We start from the raw sequence: 12,700 nt of genomic DNA, 5'->3' as shown, positions 1-12,700 counted from the left end.
TATTTGGGGATAATTTTTTACTCATTTTCTTTTGGCCTTTCTCCTTTGTCCTCCTAACCTCCAGATCCCTTAAATAAAATGACTTGGAAGAACTATTCTTTTTTGGTCAACTTAAAGTTACAACATTTCTACCAAAATTCAAATTCCGGCCACCTCGGGAGCATGCAGAAGTAAAAGGATGTGGTTAATCATGAGATCCTGGCGTTGCTTTTTTTTTTTTTTTCTCCAACCATTTGCAGGTTGATTTCCCATATCCATTAGCGCATGTACTACTGTGTGTGAACATGTTGTCCCAGAAACTCATTAATAAATTGACCACTTGGACTTGGAAAAGTGTTTTTCCATATAAATAATATAAATATATATATATATACACATAAAGCTCCCAGGAGAGTGAAACAAGGCTTACAGAACCCTAGCAATAATGATATTTAACATTATTGAGCACCTTCTATATGGCAAACAATTTATATACATCATTTCTCATCTGGTATAGCTCCTAAATTATTTATAGTTGTAATTTTTCACTGTAGACAGTATGGAGCTTTTTTTTTTAATTTTATCATCATAAGTATATTTACTTTCTCAATTTCATAATGTATTAGAGGAAATAAAATATTTCGAAATTTGCTATGTTGTTAATCTCTGTTATTTTATACTCCTACAGCACTAAAAATAAAAGTAGTGAGATTGTATGGGAAAGAGTGTTTATTTACCAAGAGAGTTAGTATTTGAGGTAGAAAGTGGTCCTGTGAAGACTCTAAAGAGGTCACCTGAAATACTTACAAGGACATACTGAGAGCCAAGACCAAGGATGACCCTAACTGTTATGTTGAATTTTTTTAATAATTTATGAAATTTTATTCCTTGATTGAACAATTAGCATAACGTCTATTTATGTTTGTTTATTGTCTGCCTGTGATAGTGAGTGGGCTTTCGGAGACTCATGTATTAAAAGCAGACTCTCTTGTTTCAATCAAGAAAAATATTCTGGGGGCACCTGGGTGACTCACTCAGTTAAACCTCTGACAGTTGGCATCAACTCCAGTCACGATCTCATGGGTTGTGGAATAGAGCCTCTCACTGGACTCCACACTCAGCTCAGAATCTGCTTGAAGATTCTCTCCCTCTGCCCCTTCCCCACTAACATGCACACACTCTCTTTCTCTCTCTAAAATAAATGAATAAATGAATAAATAAATAAATAAATATTTAAAAAATAAAAGAAAAAAGATTCTTACGTAATAAGACTCTACAGTGGTAGTTAGCTTACAGTAAACTCCCATTAATGTTTCATACATGTTTGTGAATTTATAAACACACATGTATTTAATTAATAGTGGCTCCCTCTCCACCAAAAAAAATGCTTCTCTTGTTCTCTTGACTTCTTTTATTTCTGTTTCTCCTATCCCCTCCCAGGGTTCCATCCCACCTCCTTCTTTGCCTCCTTACTTTGGTTTCATGTCTTCATGGTCTTCTCCATCTCTCTTCTGATGTGGCTTCTTGGCTCAGTGGTAGAATAGATGAGAGATGACAGGAGCAAACACCCTGTTGGGGACCTAACTCCATGCTCTTTAATGTCCCAGGACTTCTAAATAACTTCTAAGTTTTGTAGAAGCCTCTTTTCTGATTATGTAGAGTTAATACTGTTTTTAAGTGATTTTAAAAAATAATAATAAAAATATGCATATCTACATAAAACACTTTATTTCATCTTCAACCATGGAAATTACCCAATAAACAAAAGATGTAAACTACATCTAAATATATTATCAAAGATTTTCAGTTTCGGGGCGCCTGGGTGGCTCAGTGGGTTAAAGCCTCTGCCTTCAGCTCAGGTCATGATCCCAGGGTCCTGGGATCGAGCCCCGCATCAGGCTCTCTGCTCAGCGGGGAGCCTGCTTCCTCCTCTCTCTCTCTCTGTCTGCCTCTCGGCCTACTTGTGATCTCTCTCTGTCAAATAAATAAATAAAACCTTTAAAAAAAAAGATTTTCAGTTTCATGTTTTTTAAAATGGTGCAATGACATACAGAGCTTGCCAAGGATAAGGGCAGAGTCTTCTTTGATTTTACTACTATTTCCCAATAGTTTCATCACCCATACTGAGTTCCCAAGAAATAGTTTTGATAGTTATTATAAACTGCATGTTTGTGTTCCTCCCCATACATATGTTGAACCCCTAATTGGATGGTATGTGGAGGTCGAGCCTTTGGGAGATGATTAGGTTTAGATGAGGTCATGAGAGTCCAACCTTGTTGATGAGAACCATGTCCTTGTAAGAGAAGTAAAGACAAAGAGCTTGTTCTTTCCTGGTCATGCATGGTCACTGTGAGAAAGAAGCCATCTGCAAACCAGGAAAAGGGTTCTCACCTGGAGCCAAATTAGTCAGCACCTCAACCTTGAGTTTCTCAGCCTCCACATCAGTGAAGAAAATAAATATTCGTTGTTTAAGTCTTCCAGTCTGTGGTGCTTTTTCCAGAGCAGCCTTAGATAACTAAGACAATGGTTGTCCTTCACCTATTTTTTTCCCCAAAACTATCAACTTAGTTTTCATAGTAGCAGCAACTCATTCTCATATTTCATCCATTTATATATTCATTAAAATATGGGCTTGCAATGATAATACACCTGAAATACACAGATTTCAAGCAAACACAACTGATTTTTGGTCAGCATAATATTCAAGAAAGATACTCTTCCAAATTTTGCTGTTGAACAGAAGTTTTCTGGCCCACTAAGTAGTCTTTTTTGCCCAGAAACATATGTGCATAGGGAGAAGTGTTTGATATCCTGCAACTCACCTGGAGTCTGGTTCAAATCTTCTACTCCTTCTTTGACTTTGGAGGTGCCAGAGAAGGCAAGGTTATGTTCTCAGAGGAGGAATAATTGAGAAAGGAATTACTAAATCCTTCCATATGAGGTAGCATACATCCTCACCCTATTCTTAGTAGAAGCAGGTGTGTATCCAATGAGAGATGAAATAGTGTAGGGAGGATCCATGAGACAGGAGCATGGAAAGACCAGGAATAAGAGGTGGATGTGTCAATCTCCAATGGCTGTCCAGGTGGAACATAAACCTTCAGTAAAGGGGGATAAGGGGAACCACCAATAGAAGGAGGTATTGACAAGTAACCCTCATAAGGAATGGGTTGGGTGGAGCCAGTCCTGCCATGATGGAGGTCAGAGAACTCCTATAATAAAATCTTTATCACAGAGTGAGAGATGAACTCAAGAGGGCCTAGGAAATACCCAATGACTAGAGGAGAATGAGAGCAGCGAAGAAAATGCTGACTTTATAAAGACAGCATAATGAATGACTGTGATGCCTTAGCATGGGTATCCTGACTTTGAAGCCCATTCATTTCCTTTAATACTCAATAATAATGTGATCATACTCAAATTGCTTATTACTTGTCAGTTAAGAGTCTTTAATTCAAGATGGTATTTAATAATTTTAATAATTCTATGAAGGCAATACAGTTATCATTCCTGTTATTAACTGATGGATCTGAGCCTTGCAGACTTTTAATAACCCAACACAAATAGCCTGAAATACCAACCAAGGTCCCTGACCCCAGGCCCCTTGCTAAGAACTGCTCTTATACTTAGTACTGTCAGGATGAGCATATGCATTGAAGATTCTAATTTTTTTTTAACTCTTAATTTGGATGGTAGGAGGAATAGAGGCATTTTGGGGGACAGAAAAGTTGAGGGAAGTGCCCCTGGTTGTCCCTTGGTATATAGCCAAAGGCATTCCCCTTTTGCCTGGCAGAGAGAGTGGATTCTAAATTCCTCTCCTCTCTCTCAATGGTCTCTATTAGAGATTCTGACAGTTACTAGATAAAGCTAAAGACTCATGTAGTGATCTTCACACTAATTGGACTGTAATGTATAGCCTCGGTCAAGCACATCTTTCCCAGCACTTCTCTCCGCAGACAGCAATCAAGCCATTTACAGAAGATGCATTGGTTGCCAAGACCCTAGAGCAACCTTAAGCTGCACTGGCCTTTTAGTGGAAAACACAATTAATTTTTATACTGAAGGGCAATTAAGACCAGGGTTAAAATAAAAATCTTTTGGAACATAGAATGTCAAAGATTAGATAGGAAATGTTTTTCCCACCTATATATCAGAAGCCAGGAGCATACCAACTTCTGGATACTCCCAGTCAAGTTGCCAAATTTCTGTTTCATTTAGGTAAATGTGAATTGAAATGAATAGCTGTGTTAGCCATGTTGCTATTCTGAAAGGAGATCACTTACATCAACTCTTTTACCAGCAGTAGCTCTGAAAACCACATGTGTGCCTGGACACCTGTTACATTGATACATTTGTAGAAACAACTACACAGATTTTTTGAACACATGCACACATCCATGGATAACACACCATGTGTTACAAGTTGCTCTAGCTAATTTCAGCTCAGAGAAAATCTTCCTAGGCGGGGAAAAATGTTTTTGTTTAAATAAAAGGACACACCAAAAGCAGGGGGAAGACACTTCTTTTCCACATCATTTAGAGAAGCAGAGATGTAGTAATTGCGTGATTAATTGGAAGGGAAAAAATGAGGTAGTGGAGATGCCTAGGGGTGGATTTGGGGAAGTGAATTAAAGCTACATCTGGTCACTTACTTTACAAGTCTTCTAATACTAGTCATTCAGTTAGACTCTCTGACTCTGCTGGTTCTGGGGATTTCCTTTTCAGTGAATTTTCTGTTCACATTTATTTTCACATTTTTAAAATGGGTATATGGTTTCTTAACAATTTATAGAAGATTTTATAAAATATATATTCTGGACACTAATTTTTATTGAGTTCATTCCCAGGCTGGTTGTCTTATTACAGCAATATATGATTAGAATATGTATAATCTTGATAGAAATGTACCTTGGTCCCATCCATTTGGGCTGTAGTGCTATAAGGCATATTGTATTGTATATGTATTGTATACATATATTACAGCATACTGTAAAGCTATAATGTAATGCTATAATGCAGAAATGTTATGAGATACACATGAGGGTGTTCCCTACAGCATTGTTTGTAATAAAAGCTAATTCTTGCCAAGGACTTATTATTTCCCAAGAACATTTTTAACTTTTCATTTGTATTATGTAATTTAATCTTTGAAATGACTCTGTGTGGCTTGTACTATTGTTATATCCATATAAGTAAACCAAGGCACAGCAGTTAAATACTTTCCCCAAAATAACAGAGGAAACAGAAGTAACCCAATATGGATCAGAGCCCAGGAATTCTGGCTTTAGAGCTCACATTCAAAGCCAATATGCCAAACTGTCATCAGTATAGGACTGAATACATAGATTGTATTTGATTATTCAATGAAATATCCATTCTGTTAAATGGTAGATTTGCATAGATCAGCATAGGTAGATGTCAAAATATAATACAAAAGCAAAGTAAAGCTAGTTTTAAAAAGAAATATATAAAAGGAAAATATTATTTAAAGAAGATATAAAACTATTATATAGATATATTCACATACATATTTTGTTTATGAATTCATATGCAAAAATATGCAAATATGACTAGCATTAACACATGTCAACCACAAAAGAGAAGCAACCTCTTTAGAAGAGGAAAATGAAAGACAATAAATATATTTCTTTCCTTAAAAAATAATAAAGCTGAAGCAAATATGGCAAAATATTATATCTGTTAAATCTGGGAAGTGGGTACAAGAATAACCAATATATTATTTTCTCCACTTTCATGTTTAAAATGTTTCACAAATCAAAATTTTTGAGGACACAAAGAGGTAAGATGTGAGGGTCCTTTGTAAAAGCTATCATGATATACAAATGGAACTAATTTATGTTATAATCATCAAAAGTGAAGTGAAAGGGTTTGATTTACAAATGGGTGAGTAAAGACTTCTGAAAATTCACTTCCCTATACAAGCAATATGAACTTAATTAATTAATTAAGGGCTTACAACAATTTAAGAAAATGTTTATTCAATAAAAACAACTGTATTTTAATAAAGAAAATTTAACTTGTCATAATCCCATCACTCTCCACAACAACATAGCTTTGAAAAGCAATAGTCTCACAACTGTAATAGCTGTGAAGTCAAAAAGTCCAATAGGCACTGGAGTAGCCAAAACATTTTGGAAGTCCCTAAAAGCCATAGAGAACTATTTGCAGCTTGCTGAAAAGTCCACTTCCAGTGCTTGTCTAACTTGGAAACCACTCTCTGTGAATAGCCCTAGCCTGCCAAGTATTTGATGAAAAGAACCAGTAGCAATTGTTTAACATCACAGTTCCTGGACGGGGTTATGCTAGTCAGAGGTAAAAGCTTAGGGCTTTCCCTGGCTCTGTACAATCAGGAAGGGAAGGCTAAGGCAGGGTGGTAGATTGCCAACCAGATCACTGACGACATGCCCAGCAGAGCCTCTCACCACAAACTGAGAGACTTACTGGTTCAAAGCATTGAAGTAAATCTCTGTCTAATCATTAGCTTACCACTCAGATAAGTGAGCAGACACCAGTTACCACAAATGATAAAGAATACAAACTTTAAAGAAATAGTCAAGGAAAATCAGTAAAAAACAACAATAAAACAAATAGCAACAACAACAAATGCTGGTGGGATAGGGACTCTGGCTTCTAGAAGTGACATGTTACATTTTTTTAAAATGTTCACTTGCCAATAAAATTTACAAAAATAAATGAAGAAATGGAAAGTATAACTCATACACAGAAAATTGGAGGAAAATTCAATATACTGACTATAGAAACTCAGATGTTGGACTTAATAAATTTTAAGTCAGCTATCATAAATGTGTTCAAAGAGCTAAAGGAAAACACACAGAATGAATTCAGGGAGAGAATGAGAATTATGTGTCACCAAATAAAAAGTTCAGTGAAGAGATAAGGAGTATAAAAAAGAACCAAATAGAAATTCTATAGTGGCGGGATGCGTGGGTGACTTACTCAGTTAAGCTGCTGGCTTGATTTTGGCTCAGGTCATAATCTTGGTGTCCTGGAAACAAGCCCTGTGTTGAGCTCTGTGCTCAGTGTGGAGTCTGCTTCAGGTTTCTCTCTCTCTCACTCTGACCCTTCTCTCAAATAAATAAGTAAATCTTTTTTTTTTTTTTTTTAATGAAATTCGGTAGTGGGAAAGTACAATAACTAATATAACATATTCACTAGATGGGATCCTCAGGGGATTAGAATGACCTAAAGAAGAATCAGCAAACACAAAGACAGGTCAATTAATATCATACAATATGAGGAATAAAGTGAAAAATAACAGGCTTTGGAGAATTATGGGACACCACTAAGCATGCCAACAAATGAAAAATGGGAGATCCAGAAGGAGGGAGAAAGAGAAAAGGGTAGAAAGAATATCTGAAACTATAATGACCCCAAACTTCCCAAATTTGGAAAAAAAAAATTCTTCAATCCAAGAAGCTCAATGAATTCTAAATGGAATAAATCCATACATAGAAATATCTTAGTCAAATTGTTGAAGGCAGAGACAAGGAAATTATCTCAAAGTAATGAGAAAGACAACATATCCTCTGCAAAAGATCTCAGTAAGATAACAGTTGACATTTCTTTGGGAATAGGAAGGCCAGAAAGCAACAGAATGGTATATTAAAGAGCTGAAATAAAAGACTGTCAACTAAGAATTCTATATCCAGCAAAATTATCCTTGAAAAATAAAGAGGAAATTAAGACATTCCCAAATAAAATTTAAAAAGATAATTCATAAGTATATCCACTCCACAAGAAAAAATAAAGAGATTTTTGTAGGCAGAAATGAAAGGATATTAAACAGTTTCAACTACATATGAAGAAATAAAGAGTACTGGTAGAGGTAAATACATAGGTAAATATAGAAGACATTACTAATGTATTTTCAATTGTAACACTTTCCTTATACCATCTTATTAAATATGCATAAAGGAATTACTAAAAACCAAGTTGACAGGCTTATTATGTATATGCATAAATGGGAGATATTGTAGCTTTGATTCCAGACCACCCCAATAAAACAAATATTACAATAAACTGACTCAAATGAATTTTTTGCTTTACCAGTGCATATAAAGTTATGTTTACATTATAGTGTTGTTTATTAAGTGTGCAAAATAATTATGTCTAAAAAAGTGTACATACCTGAATTTAAAAATCATTTTCTTACTGAAAAATGCTAACCATCAACTGAGCTTTCAGCAAATCATAATCTTTTGACTGTGGGAGGTTATGTTCAATATTGATGATTGCTGACTGATCAATGTCCTGGTGGCTGAAGATTGGGTGGTTGTGACAATTTCTTAAAATGAAATGGCAGTGGAGTTGGCTGCATTGATTGACTCTTCTTTTCATGAATATGACTGATTTCTCTATAGCATGGGACGCTGTTTGATAGCGTCTTATCTACTATAAATATATTTTAGTGAGGAATGCACTTTAAAAGTTAAGATAGCAGCCTAGGACTCTTGTGACAGCCAAGTTGTGAATGAAAAAGAAAAGTTCTTGAAGGAAATTCACAGTGCTCCTCCAGAGAACACACCAATAATAAGAAAATGAAACAGCCTTATTGCTAATATGGAGAAAGTCTTAGCAGTCTGGGTAGAAGATCAAACAGCCACAACATTCTCTTAAGCCAAAGGCTAATCCAGAGCAAGGCCCTCCCCACTCTTTTCAATTCTATGAAGGCTTAGAGAAGTGGAAAAGCTCCATAAGAAAAGCTTGAAGCTAGCAGAGGTTGGTTCACAACGTTTAAAAAAAAAGAAGCCAACTTCAGCGGCACCTGGGTGGCTCAGTTGGTCAAGTGTCTGCATTCAGCTCAGGACATGATCCCAAGGTCCTGGGAATAAGCTCTGAATCAGGCTCCCTGCTCAGTGGGGGGCCTGCTTCTTCCTCTCCCTCTCTGCTCCCTGCTCCCACTTGCACTCTCTTTCTCAAATAAATAAATAAAATCTTAAAAAAAGGAAAAAAGCCATCTTCAGAACATCAAAGTGCAAAGATGAAGCAGAAAGTTCTTATATAGAAGCTGTGGTAAGTTCTCCAGAAGATCTAGTGGAGATCCTTCATGAAGGGGGCTCCCCTAAACAACAGATTTTTCAGTGTAGAAGAAATAGTCTTACATCAGAAAAAGATGCCATCAACAGCTTTCATAGCTGGAGAGGAGAAGTCAGTGCCTGGCTTCAAGGCTTCAAAGGACAGGCTGACTCTCTTGTTAGGGGTTAATGCAGCTGCTGACTTTAAGTTGAAGTCAGTGTTCATTTAGCATTCTGAAAACCCTCAACTCTTAAAAATTATGCTAACTCTACTGTGCCTGTGCTCTATAAATAAAACTACAAAGCCTGGATGACAACCCATCTGTTTACAACATGGTTTACTGGCTATTTTAAGCCCACTGTTGAGATCTATTGCTCAGAAACAAAGATTCCTTTCAAAATATTACTGCTCACTGACAATACACCTGGTCACCTAAGAACTCTGGTGGGGATGTACAGTGAGATTAATTATTGTTTTGTTTCATTTTATTTTTTGCCTATAAACACAGCATCCATTCTGCAGCCAACGGATCAAGGAGTAATTCTGACTTTCAAGGTTTGTTTATCAAGAAACACATTTTGTAAGGCTATCACTGCATAGATAGTGATTCCTCTAATGTATTCGGACAAATTGAAAAGCTGGAAGAATTCACCATTCTAAATGCCACTGAGAACTTTGGTTCATGGGAAGAGGACTTTAATTATTGCCACGAATTTCTTATTATTTTGTCACTTTTCCAACCTTTTTATTTAAGATATTGTTTGTTATTTGACATTTCTAAATTTTATTTGGGTAAAATAAAAGTTTTCCATTAATGGCAAACACACACACACACACACACACACACACACACACACACCCTACAATGCAGATACAAGACACTTACAGTTGGTATATCAGTGACAGATAATAATATAAAAATAAGGAAAACTGCAAAATTTTAAAAACATTTTTAACAAGAAATAGCTTGCTCAATTTGCATATACACAAAAGATACCTAACTCATAAACATACAAAGAAGAGTTGACTGATGTATCAGAGAAGACTCCAAAAGACATTAATCTACAAATTTAGGGTTAATCTAATAAAAATATCACGAAGTTTGAATGATGTGTTATTGTTGTTTAGGGTATCTTGCAATTGTTTTTAAAAAGTAGTCAAAATTCATTTAAATAAATATTAAATTATTTGTGTAAACTTCTAATACGTGCTTGTATGTTTCAAAATGGTATACCAAAATGCTCAAGTCAAACCAAAATGGCTTTATTATTTTAAATGTTTGTATCCAAAGGCACCTGGGTGGTGCAGTGAGTTAAGCGTCCAACAGCACTCAGCAGGGAGTCTACTTGAGATTCTCTCTCTCCCTCTGCCCCTCTCTCCTGTGCTTCCCCCTCTCTCTAAATTAATAAATCTTTTAAAAAATTATGAAAAAAAATGCTTGTATCCATGCCAAATTTCAGTGTTTAAAGTAATAGTGCACCTTCTATTTAAATAAAAATACAATACTTGTCTCATCCAATTGTATATGGTTTGATGATGTGAAAATAATATATTCATAAGAATTATCTTTAATAACTATTAGAAAAATGGTATCTGAAAATTGTAATGCTATGTCTACTTGAATAAAAGCAATTCCAACATCAATTAAATACATTATCTAAATCAAAAAAAGTTAAGTCAAAAAACAATGAAGACTGAACAAAATAAAATTAAATAAAATTTTAAAAAATTACATTAGGGACGCCTGGGTGGCTCAGTGGGTTAAAGCCTCTGCCTTCAGCTCAGGTCATGATCCTGGGGTCCTGGGATCGAGCCCCACATCAGGCTTTCTGCTCAGCAGGGAGCCTGCTTCCTCCTCTCTCTCTGTCTGCCTCTCTGCCTACTTGTGATCTCTGTCTGTCAAATGAATAAATAAATCTTTTTAAAAATCACATTAAAGACAGACAGAAACACATGCAGATGTTATGCTGTGGTTGTGGGAGTTCAGGACTAGGCTGTGGTGAATTCAGTCAAACCCTGAATGCTTGGGCCCTCAAGGCCTGGCTCTTCTCCTTCCTGTGGGTGCTGATGATCCAGGAGGTTCCCTGACACGTCTGGGCCTCTGTGGGCTGCTGGTGGAGGAGCAGGAGTAAATGCACCACTTGGGAAAGCCTGGAAGTTGGACTCTGCTTTGGCCAACATTTGCCTGTTGTGATCATTTTCTTTCCGCAACTCCTTGAGGTTTCTCTCCGTCCGCACAGCTGCCATCTAGCTTTCTTGAGCTGTTTTCTCATGGAAGAGGAACCCCTTTCAATAGTAGGAGGTATTTCTCTCCAATGTTCTGCCCATATTTTACATCATCTTGTAGAAGTTGCAAAACTGATACAGGGGTTTCATGTTTCTACACGTATTGGGAAGTTTCTTCTCAATTTCTAAGCAGTGCATTTCCTCCTCAAACAATTTTCTCTGAAGTTGAATGATGTATTCTTGACATAATTCAGGCAGAATTTGAAGCTTCAGCTTCAGCTGCTGAATTTTACTTTCAAGCTGTGAATTTTCAGGCTGCAAAGATGCTTCCTCTGTTTGGGGACTTGTTTGTCCTATAAGCTCTTCATTCATTTGCTTTTCTTTCCACAATTGTCTGGCTAGTTCCTGGTTTTTCACTTCAGCACTTTGAAGGGACACATTGGAATCAACATCATCAGTGACACCCTTCAGATCACCCTCTGACAGATGGCTGGGGTGATTGTCATTTTCTTTTCGCTCTTTTGTTCGACTTTGCAGTTGACATGACCCAAATGATCTCGAAGGAGCTCAAGCCAGGAGATGATCCTTAGCAGGTTTTCACCCACCGGTATTAACTGGCTGACTTTATCTTTCAGGGCCTGTTGTAATCCTGGTTTGACTGTTCTAGCTTTTCTTTCTCCTGCTCCTTTTCCTGGAGTCTCTGCTTCCATTTCACAGTTTCTTGGGTAAGCAGTTCTGGACTTTCTAGAAAATGAGTATTTTCATACAAACCATCCATTATTTTCTTCAGAAGTTGTTCTCTATCCTTCTCCAATGTATTTAAGATGGGTCTGTCACCAGTCACTTGGGAAAGTTTAGGAGGCTGGCTCTTCTGTGAATTTTTCAGAAAGTCAACAGTGTCCTGAAGTGACAGCTTGCTCTGGTTTGGTTTCATTGCTGATAAACACAAGGTTTCTAATGTGGGAAGATCTGCCTCCACTTCAGGCAGCCCTAGAGTGTCATTAGCTTTTGTCATTGATCCCATTTTTTCACTACCTTTTCCCAGACTTCAGCATGGGCAAAAGACATTTGCCTAGCACCTTCATGCTTCTTAAAATGTGTCTTCTCTTCACTGTCAAAACCAATAAGATTGTACATACCAGGATATCCCAGGGAAACTCATGGATATCTGGGACGTGTCTCCAGCTTTTGGAAATCAGCCCACAGGTGCTCTAGGACCAACTGGAAAGTGTATCAGATGGCAGGCAGGAGGACATCCATGGCTGTGTAGGGCTCCACAGCTCTACCTCAAGGCCAGTGTTCTGTGGTTCTCAACCGATGGCTCAGAACCTTGGGGGAGTGCCCTGTCTCTGAGGTAAACAGGTACCTGACCACCAGCGGAGAAAAAAATTGGGCTGGGGGAGGAGGAGGCAAGCTAACTTCTAGAAAACAGTTCCCC

The sequence above is a fragment of the Enhydra lutris genome, unplaced genomic scaffold, assembly GCF_002288905.1.
Source record: "Enhydra lutris kenyoni isolate GAN:26980312 unplaced genomic scaffold, ASM228890v2 scaffoldscaffold29, whole genome shotgun sequence".
Lineage (NCBI taxonomy): Eukaryota > Metazoa > Chordata > Mammalia > Carnivora > Mustelidae > Enhydra > Enhydra lutris.
Note: the sequence above shows the minus strand (reverse complement) of the source record.